This window comes from Cryptomeria japonica, chromosome 5, assembly GCF_030272615.1.
Source record: "Cryptomeria japonica chromosome 5, Sugi_1.0, whole genome shotgun sequence".
NCBI classification, from domain to species: domain Eukaryota; kingdom Viridiplantae; phylum Streptophyta; class Pinopsida; order Cupressales; family Cupressaceae; genus Cryptomeria; species Cryptomeria japonica.
The window spans coordinates 323,918,950-323,935,227 of NC_081409.1; positions in this window are offsets into that span (position 1 = coordinate 323,918,950).

The window sequence follows — 16,278 nt, forward strand, 5'->3', positions numbered from 1 at the left end:
TTAATGCACTTAATCTTTAAAAAAAATTCATTTCACCCTTTAGTTGCCTAGTTGTGTTGTCTTCCTTTAGGGTTCCTGGCGGGGCATTACAAAAGAAGTATACATTGAGCAACCAGATGGGTTCAGACTGATAGAAGATCTAGATATGGTGTGCAAATTGAAGAAAGAATTGTATGGACTTGAACAAGCACCCAGGACCTATATGCAAGATTAGACAGGTAATTGCTATGACAAAATTTTAGGAAAGTTACAACAGATAGTAATCTTTATTTCAAAATTGATGGAGATTAAGTTATTGATTGTTATAGTTTATGTTGATGACATTATATTTGGAGGAAATGATAGCTTATGTAAAGAGTTTTCTAAAGAGATGTAGAAAGAATTTGAAATGTAAAAGATTGGTGAGTTATCCTTCTTTCTTAGGTTGCAAGTTATTCAATATGAAGATGGAAATTTTATCTCACAAAGCAAGTATGTGAAATAGATGTTGAAGAAGTTTGGTTTTGATGATTGTAAACCAATCATAACTCCTTTAACCATTGGATGCAAGATAAGAAAATATGATGAGTCTCCCAAGGTTGAACAAAAGAAATGTAGGTCAATGATTGATGGTTTGTTGTATTTGACTGTGTCAAGACCAGATATCATGTAGGTTATTTGACTGGTAGTTTTAGGCAAATTCGAAGGCGACACGTGAGCAAGTTGTGAAAAGAATTTTTAGATATTTGAAAGGTTCTATGTATTTTGGACTTTGGTAAAGAAAAGGTGGATCTTTTATGTTGAAATATTATACTAATGAAAATTGGGATATAAGTGTTGATGATTGAAAGAGTACTAATGGTGGTGCTTTCTTTTTAGGAGACATATTGGTTTCCTAGTTCAGTTATAAATAAGATTTAGTTTCCCTATCCATTGTTGAAGCAGAGTATATTGCAGTGGCATCTTGTTGTACTCAAGTAATGTGGATGAGATGGGCTCTTAAATATATCAAGGTAACATACAATGAAGCAATTTCTATTCTGTGTGACAATAGAAGTACAATAATTTTTTTAAAGAATCTGGTTATGCATTCAAGAACAAAACACATTTCAATAATATATCACTACTTAAGGGAGAAGGTTGTTGAGAAGGAAGTTTGATTGGAAAACATTTCTACAAAGGAACAAATTACAAATATTTTCACTAAGGCATTGAAAAAGGATGCATTTGAGTTTCTTCGAGAGAAGCTTGGGGTTATTGCCAATCCTTCTAGCTAGGTGCATTTTGGAGATGCATCTTTCTAGGGGGAGCCTTCATGCATATTTATTTTCCTAGATTGATGTTGTGGATGCTCTTAAGGGGAACAGTGGAGTGTGTAGTAGTGTTGTGCCATTTGTCTTTGATGGAAAAGGGGGGGAGATTGAGCAGTTTTAGGGAGAGATTGAGTAGTTTTGAGAGATAGTTGTTTGGGAGAGATAGAGCAGTTTTTGCATTGTTTCTGATGGAGCAATATTATTTTGTAGGTTGGTCGAGTGTTGAGTTTAGTCAAGTGTTGTCATCAATTACAAAGGGGGATATTGTTAGAAGTATGTATTTTTATGGTTGTCATTGATGTCAAACTTGTTGCTTCAGACAGTTGTTGGTCTGAAATGTTTGTGGTACAGAGATATCTTGTTGTGTTTATGTTGCAGTTGTTCTATTGGTTGTCCTCTTTTTTGTATCTTGCCCCAAGAGAAGTTAGCCTTGGTTTGCAAGTTCAGAGCAGTGAGCTCATTCATTGTAATTTGATATGCATAGTGGATATATTTTGTGGGTAAGTGCTCTTTGTGGTTTTTCCTTGTTTGGGTTTTCAACATAGAAAATATTGGTGTTCCTGTGTTGTGTTTGCATTGTTGATTAATTATTTATGAGATGCATTAATGTTTTTTAAGACCGATTCACCCCCCCTCTCAGTCTTGCCTGGGGTTAGATATTCTTATCCAATATTAGGAAATCCTAAAACCTCCACAATTGTAACCTCTAATGTGTCCATTTGCAACCCTTTGATAGTGTCTTCATTATTTGTTACCATTTAGGTGAATTATTTTACCAACCCTTCATTGCAATCATTCAAGCATTGGAAGTAGTCTAACCATCATAACTATGGGAAGATATGCCTATAGGTTTCTCCACTAATATCATTGAATGATCACATAACTTCCCCATGAGTGTATTACCCACATCTTATCATAATACAATAATTTTTTTATAAAATTATTTGCTTTCTAATTATTTGTTTTACTAGACTCTAGTTATTGTTGGTATATGTGCTACTAGTTAGACTTGGAAAATTGTACTAATAGTAATGTTAGAGTAACAAGAGATTTTTATCTTTCTTTTTGAGCTAAAAATTTGGATGTTACTTGATCTCAAGGAAGGGGCAATCATGAATGAATAGGGTCATTAATTTTCCATACTTGAAACTTGGAATCATATAAATTTCATAGGATGCATATTGATTATTTGAAATGTTTGGAGGGTGCTGGCGAAAAAATATAGGTATTTGGTCATTGTTTCCCTTTACCCACCCCACAATTAAGGATTCCATTTGAAATAAAAAAGCAAGTAAGGGTTCAAGTGATGTTACAAATTTAAGGGTTATTTAAAGCACTTAAAATGGAAATATTGTCTAGTAAATGCTACATAGTGATAATCAACAAATAAAATAACTCGATTTTATTATGGATATGGGTTTGTAAATAGATTTATTAGAAGAATTTGTGGTTGAGATATTTGACATGTTGCAAACTATTGATGTGATGGTTGGATGTGATTAATAATAAATAATGAACAATTCCACACATCATGATATAGATTGTCATGTCATGAAATACATCACCATAACTCAATGGATGGAAGGTGGTGTTTCTTTATTATTGAAAAAAAAGAAGATGGTATGTGAATATTGATGATACCTTGGTGTATGATATATGCAAGTGTTACCTATTTTCACTAATAAGCTCAATCAGGTAGAGCTTTAATATTTTTGAATGAATAGTGAGGTACATTTTAATTCTGTTGTATCACATTCATGTGTATAAAGAAAGAATAGAATGCTACACTATCACATTGCATTTTGTAAATGCATATGACATAGGAGAGAGAGTGCACATTATTTGAGAAAAAAGTAATCTTTATTGAATGGATAATGTCTCACACAAGCCGTGAGACTAACTCTTATAATGCCAATGTAGAAAAAGAATTATATATTTGCAGATGCAAGAAAAAATAAATGTACACATAAGGAAGGGTGACTCGTCATTTGTATCTTCTGCTCATTTTGTATCTAGTTGTTGCCCTTGTTGCTCCTGAGTGCCTGCATGAGAAAGAAAGAACGTTGTTAGAGAAATAAGAGGTCATCATTCATTATATGCACATGTAGTTACAAACAAATAATCTAATCCTCGTGTTCACCATAATAGCTGGCATGATATAAAAACCCAAGAAAAAAAATGATAGATCAAATCATTAGGAAGAAATCATTGAATTTTTTTACTAACTTGTTTGTTCATTATGCAGATATAGGAAAAGTAATGTTGTTGTTGTTCATCAAATTACATCATGTGGAGTAAAATGTGGCTCCCACAAGGGTTGAGCCTAAAATGCTATTACAAATAAGTGTAAGTGCCTTGGTAGAGATATAGTCATGATAAGGGTTGTCATAGTATGGAATTGTAGCCTCAAGGATGATGGAAATCTCCAAATGTCATTGATAAAGAACAGTAATAGTCATTGTGCAAACCTATAAAATTATAGCCATCAAAGAGTAATAGCAACAAACATAAGGAAGGACAGTCACTCATGATCATAGTAAAGATAGCAATTTGACTATTTACAAGATTTACAACGGTCTAAGCTTGAGTAGCTAGTTGATTATAAGGAGTTGCACTCAAAAAATAATTCCATTAAGCTAGTGAGAATATCATGAAAAGAATGAATGAAGCCCTTATACAATCAACATGTGAGAAAAAAAATGTGAAAAGTCAGTCTTCAATACAGAGCATAGCCATAGTGTCTTCAAACAATGAGAAGTTACAACCAAGGATGAACAGTGATAGTACTTTCAAAATACAATGGAAATGATCAATAAGAAGAGATGTATCAAAGATAGACTTAGCCACTCACAACTCAAGGACAATTTTTGCTCACTATAATAACTAATAAAGAGTAGTCAAAAGGAAGTGTGTGCAATACATATTTCCAATGACTGTCATGACAGGTACATAGTAGTAAAGGCATGATGATAAGGTACAACCCTAAGGAAGTAGCAATACACAAAAAAAGCACAAAATCAGTCAAGGCCAGTCTTATGTTGTAGTGATATGGTACATAGTCATCATAAGCCTCATTTTGCAATCACATGGACATAAAGAAATGAACATTTGCAGTCCCAAGCTTGCAAAACAAAGCCTATACATCAAATATACTCCATGCAAGAAGCATTAAGATCAAAAAAATAACAAAAGCATGGCTCTCAAAGATGATTTTGTACAATCATGGCAACATAACAACCAATGAAGAGAAAAGTGCAATGATAGTCATGAAGGATGACAATATCATCAAAAGAGTGTAGTCATAAGATAGAGACATTTATTGTTGATAGTATATAGGATAGAGATGACCAAAAGATAGTATTATTTTGCATCTAAAGTGCACATCATAGAGAAACATAATAAGGATATCAATCAAGAAGGATAATAGTTTGGTATAAGAACAAGGTAATGGAACTGTCACAAACTTGAGAAAAGAAAAGACAGTCCCAGTTTTAGTAGTCATTACAACATTAGCATAGAAAAGCACAATGGCCACCACCTCCAAAGATATAGAAAGCACTATACAATGGAGTCAATCATATAAAGATTATTACAGTCATCTGAGAAAGAGAAGATTTATGAAAGGGTATTTGACAAAGACTTTTCACAAGCCTATAAAGGCATAAAGAGCTTTTATGATAACTATTTTGTAGTCCAATATGAGCTTAAGGACAATTCATCAAGAGATAAGGATAGTAGGAGAAGTTTTCATAAGGAATCCCTATGAATGTCATTACAAGAATAGATACATGAAGAAATACAATGACAGAGAGATCACTGTCAAATCAGTTAGAGCAACATTTATTGTCAAGCACAAGGAGAATAGTAAAAAAAAATAATCAACATAGCTGCACAATTCATGATTATAGTATTCAAGGTACAAGGGTTTTATTTGCACATCATTGAAGACCTTAATGATGAGCATCAAGACATATAGAGATGACAACATGCAAAGATGTCAATAAAGCTAGTGAAAGCTTCATACGCTCCAATAATGACAGGACAATCTAAAGAGATAAAACAAAGAAGTATCTTGTTGTCAATTGACACTCATTTGATGGATATCAATACTTGATTAATGGTTTAGGGTTGTCATTTATAGAAACTCTTCATGATAATCCTATCCAATAGCTATATTTTTTGGAGAAGTGGTCCGGTAACTGGTAATTTAGGCTAAGAAGAGCAGTTTTCTAACCAAATGATTTTTGGTGATAGAGGTGGTCAGATTCGTGCATGGGATGATAGAGATGACTTATAGAAATAATTTTATCATCATTTGGGTGATCCGCTTATGATTTGATTATCTGATTCAAGCCGACTCACTATTACACATTACATTATATTATCGACTTGAAAAATGTTTTGTTTGTGGTTGTGGATATATAAGATCGATGTAGAAGACCTTTATGATGTATGAGAGAGTGTGTTATGAGAGAGAAATGATTGAGAAACCTATTTGGCATAGTTTCACATGTGCATTCTTGATCTGGTAGTTGATTGAGACAGAAAATAGAGCAGGGATGCAGTGAAAATATAGTTAGAGTTTTGCACTTAACCGAAACTCATCTAGGCATTGATTGATGCTATTTTGGATTTCAATAATTGTAATTCATCATTTTAAATGATCTGTAAGGCAGTATGCCTTTCGGGGTTGTATCTCTTAATGTAATTTGAGCAGTGAGCTCTAGGTAGTGTGTTTGAATGCATGTGCATTCCCCTTTTGTAATATTGTTTTTCTACTGGCCATAGTGGAATAATATTGTGGGTTCAAATCCCACTATGGTTTTTCCCATTTGGGTTTCCATGTAAAAACCTTAGTGTTATGATTTTATGGTTGAGTATCTTGTGTTTCTACACTTTACTTTCTTGCATATGCTTTTGATGGTTTCAGAATAAGTCAAAAAATTTGTTTATCGATGGAACACTAATTCATCCCCCCCTCTCAGTGTTCCTTGCTTCCAATAATTGGTACTAGAGCCTAGTTCCTCTAAGGAAGCCTAACAACTTGAGGAATGTTTAAGAGATTGAATCAATGGATTCTGGTTTGCAGAGACTGATAACTCAATGATGAGTGGATAGTACCAAACCGGTACTGAGGATGGGGGGGTGAATCAGTACAGACAAAAACACAACCTTAAACCAATTTGTCAGCAGACACTGTGCATTGATAGACAAACAGTAACACCGGTCTTTAAACAGAGTACAACCAGCAAAACCTAGAATAACTGAGACAAGCATAAACCGGTTGACACTTATCTTCTCATACAATCTAACACTTCATTTCAATTTCACCCTAGTGCATGAACAGGTAATATACCATCAAAGATATATGTATAATAGCTAGATCAACATGAATCACCACTTAACAGAAAACAACATAGCATCACATGAAGAAGACATCACATATGACACACATATTTTTCACGTGGAAACCCAACTGGGAAAAACCACAGTGGGGATGAATACCCACAAGCTTGTTTTTGAACTCTTTAGAAGTCTGCTCTGTTAGGATCCTTGTCCGGTTAAAGACTAATACAATAGGTTCTGTTAGGAACCGATCCTATTAGGGATCACCCAGTTAAGGGATGGCTAGAATACCCGGTTAAGGGTTAAACCCTATTAAAGGTTACCTTGTTAGAGGATTTTAAGAACTCAATGGTCTTGAGTCACCTTGTTAAAGGATTTATAGTAAGCTGGTTAAAGCTACCCTATTAAGGGATTTTCCAACTGTTGAAGTGGTTAGAGATCAATAGGTATTACAATGATCTGGTAACAACACTCAATGCCAATGCAGATCCGCTTTAGCTCCTCTTCACGTTCTACACTTACACTCTGCAGGTACCACTTCTCTCTTTTGGTCTAGCAAGAATCACGTATCTCTTCACTTGGATACTCACACACAACTTTTGCCAACAACCTCATCATGCAACACAACATTGACCTTATAGGAAACAGATAGTTCGGTAGCATAAACCCTAAACCCTAAACTTGTTAGGTTAAGCAATTCAAATGATTCAATCTTGACCATTGAGCATATTGCATTAAATGCAACAGTCTTGATCCAATCTCAAGACATTCTCCATCATTCATTTTCCACCGATTTCACGACAGATGATAACCCATCATGCGTTATCACCATTTATAAGATTCACACATTCCCAAGGTAGATGGGAACAATCTCCTTCATGCAAGATCCTTCACGCTAACAAGGCTTACGTGGCAACACGATCTGTTCTTTGTTATCATGCTAACTCATCACACAAATTCACCGATGGAGCCACACAAGCTTGAAGCACTTCAACCGGTAGTCATACAACGCTTCCATGTGCTAGTTCCCATAACCATATGCCGGTTCATCTTGAACAAACACACCGCTTCACTTTGGCACAAATGTCGGTTCACAGTGTTATATTGGTTCTCTTCTCTTCATCATATTGACATCAATGACAACACACAATGTTATTATGTCCTCATACCAGTTCACATAATGCCAACAATCTCCCCCTTTGGCATTGATGGCAATATACAAAGATATCTCTCCACTTCACATCTTCTCCCCCAATTTCTGAAGATATCTTCTCCGCTTCACATCTTCTCCCCCTTTGACAACAATGCCAAAGTGGAGGCACAAACTTCCCTATTCCATTATACTGCTCCCCCTGAGGAGTAGCATCCTTCTACACATCAATCCAAAAAAAATTTGACTATGCAATACTTGACTGATGCGGAGCATATGTGTTTAGTTTACCTCCTAAAGGGGCAACACCCCTAATTCACCTCTTAAGTACATAAATGTAGCCTTTGGGAGAGGCTTGGTGAATATGTTTGCTAATTGCTCCTTACTGGAAACATGTTCCAGTGCAATCTCTTTGTTCTGAACCTTTTCCATCAAGAAATGATACTTAAGCTCAAAGTGCTTGGTTCTAGAATGTAAAACCGGATTTTTTGAGATGTTAATTTCACTAGTATTTTCACAAAATATACTTACCGGTTCAGATACAGGAACTTTGAAGCCATTTAACACATGCTTCATCCAAATTGTCTGAGTGCAATTCATGAAAGCTGCAACATACTCTGCTTCTGCTGTGGACTGAGAGATACAACTCTACTTCTTACTCATCCATGAGACCAGTCTACCACCGAGAAAGAATGTACCACCGGTTGTGCTTTTTCGATCATCTACATTACCTGCCCAATCAACATCTATGTACACTTTCAAGTTGAAATCCTTGCTATATGGATACCACAATCCATAATCAACAGTTCCCTTCAGATACCTAAGAATCCGCTTGACTGCAACGAAGTGGGATTCTCTTGGGCTTTTTTGGAACCTTGCAGTAATGCCAATTGCATGTGCAATATCTGGTCTGCTATGCACTACATAATGCAACTTACCAATCATTGATCGGTATTCCTTCTCATCAACTAATGTTGAGTCATCCTCTTTGGATAGTTTACAACCGATCACCATCGGTGTACCAACCGGTTTGCTATCTTCCATGCCAAAGGTCTTCAACACCTCTTTGACATACTTGGACTGAGTGATAAAGATTCCATCTTTCATCTGCTAGATTTGCAATCCAATGAAGAACTTAATCTCTCCTATGAGTGACATCTCAAACTCTTTCTTCATCTCATCTGCAAACTCATGACTCATCTTGTCATTTCCACCAAAGATAATGTCATCAACAAATACCTCATAGATCAGGATCTGATCTCCTTCAGACTTCAAGTAGATATTGCTATCTTCCCTTGTTCTCTCAAATCCAATCTTCACAAGATGGGAATGCAGACGTTCATACCATGCTCTAGGTGCCTGCTTTAGACCATATAAGGCTTTATGTAGCCTACATACCATGTCACTGTCTTCAGATAGGGCGAGCCCATCTGGTTGCTCTATATACACCTCCTCTTCAAGTACACTATTTAGGAATGCATATTTTACATCCATTTGATATACTTTGAATCCTTTAAAAGCTGCATATGCAAGAAGCATACGAACTCCTTCCAATCTGGCTACAGGAGCAAAGGTTTCTCCATAGTCTTCTCCTTCTTCTTGGGCATATCCTTTGCACACCAATCTGGATTTGTTCCCAATCACTGTGCCATCCTCATTAAGCTTATTTCTAAAACCCCATTTAGTACCAATGACATTTTTATGCTCCGGTCTAGGTACCAAAGACCATGTACCATTTTTCTCTATCTGTTCAAGTTCCTCTTCCATTGCCTTGATCCAGTCTTCATCTTTATGTGCCTCTTTGAATGATTTAGGCTCAAATTCAAAGATCATACATGAGTTTTCTCTGACCTTTCTTCTTGTAAGGATCCTGCAGCCTTATCTCCTATGATCTGCTTAGGATCATGATTCAACTTGACATACCGAGGAATGGTCTTGATAGATTCCTCTTGCTTTTCTTCTTCATCCTCATCTCCATCAGTATCAACATCTACATCTACCGGTGTAGGAACACTTTTACTGGTACTCGGTTGACTGACAACTGGTTCCCAGAAGGTTACAACCGATTCATTTACTGCTTGCTCACTATCGGTTTCCTCAGTTTTCTCAGAGGTTTCATCAACTCTTACATTGATGCTTTCCATAATTCTCTAAGTCCTATTATTGAAACACTTGAGATCTTTGCTCTTGGTGGAATTCCCTAGGAATATTCCCTCATCACATTTCGCATCAAATTTTCTCTGGTGTTCGCTCCTCTTGATGTAACATTTGCTACCAAACACTCTAAAGTAGCTAACCACAGGTGTCTTACCAGTCCAATACTCATAAGGAGTTTTATCCTTACCTTTCTTGATGAGTACCCGGTTCATTGTGTAGAGACTGCAGTGCTCACCGCTTCTCTCCAAAAGGTGTGGGCTACCTTTCCTTGAATCAACATAGTTCTAGCTGCTTCAACCACAGTTCAGTTATTCCTCTCTGCTAGGCCATTCTGCTATGGTGTCCAGGGGGCAGAAAGATGCCTCTTGATGCCATGTTCTTCACAGTACTTGTTGAATTCACCGGAAGTGAATTCCCCTCCTTGATCAGTTCTCAAGCACTTGATCCTTTTACCGCTTTCCTGCTCCACTAATGCTCTGAAAGCTTTGAACTTTACAAAAGCTTCAGACTTATCTTTCAAGAATGTGACCCACATCATTCTTGAGCAGTCATCAGTGAGAATCATGAAGTACCTATCACCCTGCACACTCCTAGTTTTCATAGGACCACACAGATCAGTATGCACAAGATCAAGCAAATTGTCAGCAGTAAAAGGTTTACCTTTAAAGGTTGAGGAAGACATTTTCCCCAATTGGCACTCTCTACACAAGGTATTATCCGGTTTGCTTAGCACCAGCAACCCTCTAACTGCCTTGATCTTACTAGCCTTCACAATGTTATCAAAGTTTACATGGCAGAGTCTCCTATGCCATATCCATCTATCATCAAATTTATCCATAAGACATGTACTTATATTTGCATTCAGCTAAAATAGGTTACCTTTGGTCTGCATGCCGGTGGCCACCAATTCACCATTCTTTCCTTTGATTCTGCACACTCCATTCTTGAATTCCAGAGTGAGACCACTATCATTCAGCTGGGCAACACTCAGAAGGTTGTGTCTGAGACCATCAACCCAATACACATTGTCAGCACTACTCTTTCCATTCAGAGAGATGGACCCTCTACCTTTGACCATGCATGGTGCATCATTACCAAAGTGAACAGCACCACCATCATACTCTTCCAAGGATAGATACTTTCTCCAGTCACCATTCATATGGTGAGAACATCCACTATCAATGATCCACTCATTGGAATTATCAAACCGGGAGAAAAGAGCCTTCTTGTCTGACACATCTTCCTTGACAACAACAAACACAATATCTTCATTTTCTTCATCTTCTGATTCTTCATCCATGACACCTTCATCAACTACCACAAAATAGTTTCTCCGGTTTCCTCCTTTGAATTTCTTGAACCTTTCTGATTTGTCCTTGTTGTCGCCATTAGGACAGTTTATAGCAATATGTCCTATCCGATTACAAGAAAAGCATTTCAAGGGAAGCTTACCTCTATATTTGTTGGTTCCCTTAGGAAGTTTCCTGGCAAGAAGAGCTTCAAATGCCATCAGAATCTCCTCATCATCCATTTCTCTGCTCTGTCTTGGTTCACCACTAGTGCTAGCTTCTTTTCCTTTTCTGGATAGTACAACAGAAGCTTTGAAAGCTGATTCAGTCTTTTGAACACTGCCATCAAAACTATTTAGCTCATAGGCTATCAACTTTGCAATGATGGAGTCTAGGGATACCTTAGTCTTGTCTATTGATCTCCTGAATAGCAGAAACCCTTATTGCATAGACTTGTAATAAGGATCTCAGGACTTTGCTTACCATAGTGGAATCTTCCATTTTACCACCTGCACTCTTGATATCTCCAACAATGGTTTTGATTCTTATTCCATACTGTTGAATGGTCTCACCTTCAACCATCCACATGTCTTCAAACTTCCCTCTAAGGCTTTCTTCCTTAGCTTGTTTTACATGCTCATCACTGCCATAGATATTTTCAAGAGTATCCCATACCTCTTTGGGATTTACCTTATCTTGGACATCAATAAACTCAATGTCAAATAAACTACTAATTAGGACTTCCATGACTTGCCCATTCTCCTGCATTTCTCTCTTTTGGTCAACGGTGAGAGTACCGGTAGGAGCAACATAGGCATTCTCAACATAGATCTAGTGTTGAGCACCCATGCTTCTGATGTATATCTTCATTCTATCTTTCCATATACTAAAATTTTCTTTGTTAAACTTTGGACCTTCCCTCTTCAACATTAGACTGGGATCTTTACCTCAAGCGTTTAAGCTTATAACACAAAGGACCTAGAGGAGGCTCTGATACCAATTGATAACTCAATGATGAGCAGATAGTACCAAATTGGTACTGAGAGGGGGGGGGGTGAATCAGTACAGACAAAAACACAATCTTAAACTGGTTTGTCAGCAGACACTGTGCATTGACAGACAAACAGTAACACTGGTCTTTAAACAGAGTACAACCGACAAAACCCAGAATAATTGAGACAACCATAAACCGGTTGACACTTATCTTCTCATACAATCTAACACTTAATTTTAATTTCACCCTAGTGCATGAACAGGTAATCTACCATCAAAGATATATGTATAACAGCTAGATCAACATGATTCACCGCTTAACAAAAAACAACATAGCATCACATGAAGAAGACATCACATATGACCCACATATTTTTCACATGGAAACCCAACTGGGAAAAACCATGGTGGGGATGAATACCCACAAGCTTGTTTTTGAACTCTTTATAAGTCCACTCTATTAGGAGCCTTGTTTGGTTAAAGACTGATATAATAGGTTTTGTTAGGAACTGATCCTGTTAGGGATCACCCGGTTAAGGGATGGCTAGAATACCTGGTTAAGGGTTAAACCCTGTTAAAGGTTACCTTGTTAGAGGATTTTAAGAACTCAATGGTCTTGAGTCACCCTATTAAAGGATTTACAGTAAGCTAGTTAAAGCTACCCTGTTAAGGGATTTTCCAACTGTTGAAGTGGTTAGAGATCAATAGGTATTACAATGATCTAGTAACAACACTCAATGCTAATGCAGATCCACTTTAGCTCCTCTTCACCTTCTGCACTTACACTCTACAGGTATCACTTCTCTCTTTTGGTTTGACAAGAATCACGTATCTCTTCACTTGGATACTCACACACAACATCGACCTTATAGGAAATAGATAGGTCGGTAGCATAAATCCTAAACCCTAAACTTGTTAGGTTAAGCAATTCAAACAATTCAATCTTAACCATTAAGCATATTGCATTAAATGCAATAGTCTTGATCTAATCTCAAGACATTCTCCATCATTTGTTTTCCACCCATTTCATGGCGGCTGATAACCCATCACATGTTATCAGTGTTTACAGGCTTCGCACATTCCCGAGGTGGATGGGAACAATCTCCTTCATGCAAGATCCTTCACGCACACAAGGCTTACATGGAAACATGATCTATTCTTTTTTATCATGCTAACTCATCACACAAAGTCATCGGTTGAGCCACACAGGCTTGAAGCACTTCAAACAGTAGTCATACAATGCTTCCATTTGTCGGTTCCTATAACCATATGCCGGTTCATCTTCAACAAACACATCGCTTCTCTTTGGCACAAATGCCGATTCATAGTGTTATACATGTTCTCTTCTCTTCATCATATTGACATCAATGACAACACACAATGTCATTATGTCCTCACACTGGTTCACATAATGCCAACAGAGACAACTTTGTGTGGCACTTGAGGATCTTGATGCAGTAAGAAATGAAATAAGTTCCCTAAAGAGAAACCTGAATGCAGTTGAAGACTTCATTAATGATTTGAAAGATCAGGTCAACACTTCAAGAGACAAGAGGAAAGAGATGATGGACAAGCTAAAGGAGAAATAAGAACAAAGCATGAAAAATTAAGACAAAGCTGATGAATGTGATTAGCTTGCTAGAGAGAATGTTGTATTGAAGAATGAAATGCAATCCATTGTGATGAAGTTGACTAAGGAGATTGAAGACCGAAAGAAGAATGAAGAAATCTTGACTCAGTCATTGAAGGACAGAGTAGATGTATGCTTCAGGCTTACCTATGTGAATGATCAATTGAAGCTTGAGTTGACACAGTCAAGGAATGATGGTCAAGAACTTGAAAGATAGATTGTTTCCCTAAGAGATGAACATGCTACTACAAATGCATATAAAAACAAATTCAATGCTAGCTCAACAAGGTTTGATGAGATTATGAAAAGTCAGAGACATGGAAAAGAGATGAGAGGACTTGGATTTGAGAAGGGAGAATCCTTTGAATTTGGACAAAGCAATGCAAAACCTAATCATACAAAGAGCAAGAATTCTCTAGTAAGACACCCTAATGCCCATAAATTCAATGGTAGATGTTTTGCTTGCAATAAATTTGGTCATATGGCAAATCAATGCAGAAGTAGGATGAATAATGGAATCAACAATATGAACAATGATCCTACCTTTACTGGTCAGTCTTTCATATGTAATAATTTTGGTCACAAGTCAAATATGTGCAGAGCAGTAATGAATAATTTTTCAGAATAAGAGATGGTATGCTTGTGGAATGTTTGGACATATCTCTAACCAATGCAGGATGAGACCAAATCAAATGAATTTCAGACCTATGTTGAAAAATGTTGTTTGTCATGCATACAACAAGATGGTCACATTGCAAAGTATTGCAGAAGCAAGAATAATGCTCCCATAGACAAGAACAAAATTGATGAAAGGGGCAAGGCAAAGGTAGAAGAGATTTGAGACAAGCATGAGAATATGTGGGTCAAAAAAGATGAATCCAAGGTAGCTAGTGGATTTGTATCCAAATTTGGTGCAGGATCTTCATCCGGTAACTAAGGTATTTGGCCTTAGGGGGTGGCATTTTCATGCACAATCTTACAAAACCCCCTAGAGAGATTTGTGATCGATCAAGGTTGGTTGTAGATGTTTGGAGATGATAATCCATAATTCTTCATGCCAATCTTGGAGTTCGGTTGAATGGATTATGCTGAACAGGGCATCCAGTTGAACCTTAATAGTGCATTTATGTCAATTTAAAATAGGGTTTGCGAGGTTAAAAAAGGCAATTGTGAATCACTTCTCACATTGCAAGCGAAGAGTTGAAGCAGTAGAGCAAGGAAAACCCATTTTCAAGACAATCAAAAGCTTGAGGCGATTCGACAAAGGTTATTGTACATCCATCAGGAACAAGAGGTATTTACAGAAGCATATTTTCAACCCTAAATTTCTTGAAATGACATCTTCTTTTGCTAATACGCCTTTGGTATTTGAGGTTTCTGAAAGAGCAAGGCCGCAATTCAAGAAAGATCCATTTAAGTCAGTTGAGGATGATCCAAACAATGTTTTCTCATCTGTACCACATGGAGTTCTGCATGTTGATGATGTGAGAGCTTATATTCATTGCATTGTTGAAGAAACCGGAAATGAGGTAATCATAGAACTTTATAACAGACATATATGGGACAAAGATGGAAACCCCAAGCCAGAATATGTTCAGTTACAGAGGAAGAGTTTCACACAATTTGTTCACTTCCTATTTTTTGATGAAGATGAATCGGTGAGATACATTCTAAGTCATGTGCACGATGAGTTTATTTGGCTCGACAAACCATACAAGATAACCAAGCAGGCCATTCATGCAGTCACATGCTTGCATCAAACTAGTGGAAAACCTAACCTAAGGAAGGTATCCAACACAACCATTAAAAAAGTAACCGGTGCTCAATTTGACAATAGATCTATGACAATTGATGATATTTTGAAACATGATGTGATATTTGCATCTATGATAATTGGATATAAAGTTTACTAGTCTAGCAGACTAAATTTTGTCTTTGGTACAACAATTTATGCAGCATATCAAATGGTAAAGGAGGATATACAATATGATCTATGCTCATTCCTTCTTGAAGAGATTCTTAACAATCCAAAGAAGATTAAATCTGACAAGAAGCATGTATTTAAATTCGGTTCACTAATTATCTGTCTGGCACTGTACTTTATGAATCAGATTCCTAGAACAGGTAGAGTTCAATGGACATTTGACATGCTGGTAGCCACCCAAATCAAGCAAGGTTTGCAGAGTTTGGGAAACAAGGAGAACCATAAAGCCACCTTGTAGAGATTCTTCAATACCTTACGAGGAAGGATGAAGGAAAGGGAAAGGATCCCTATGGGGATTGTGGAAATATAAGAAAACTCTATTTGTTTCATGGTCGAGAAGGACCAATGCCACATGGAAGCAGTAGAGCCCAAGACAGTTTGGATTTTTCCAATGGATTATGAGGTTGATGGCCAAACCCTTCAGGTCTATGCTCAAC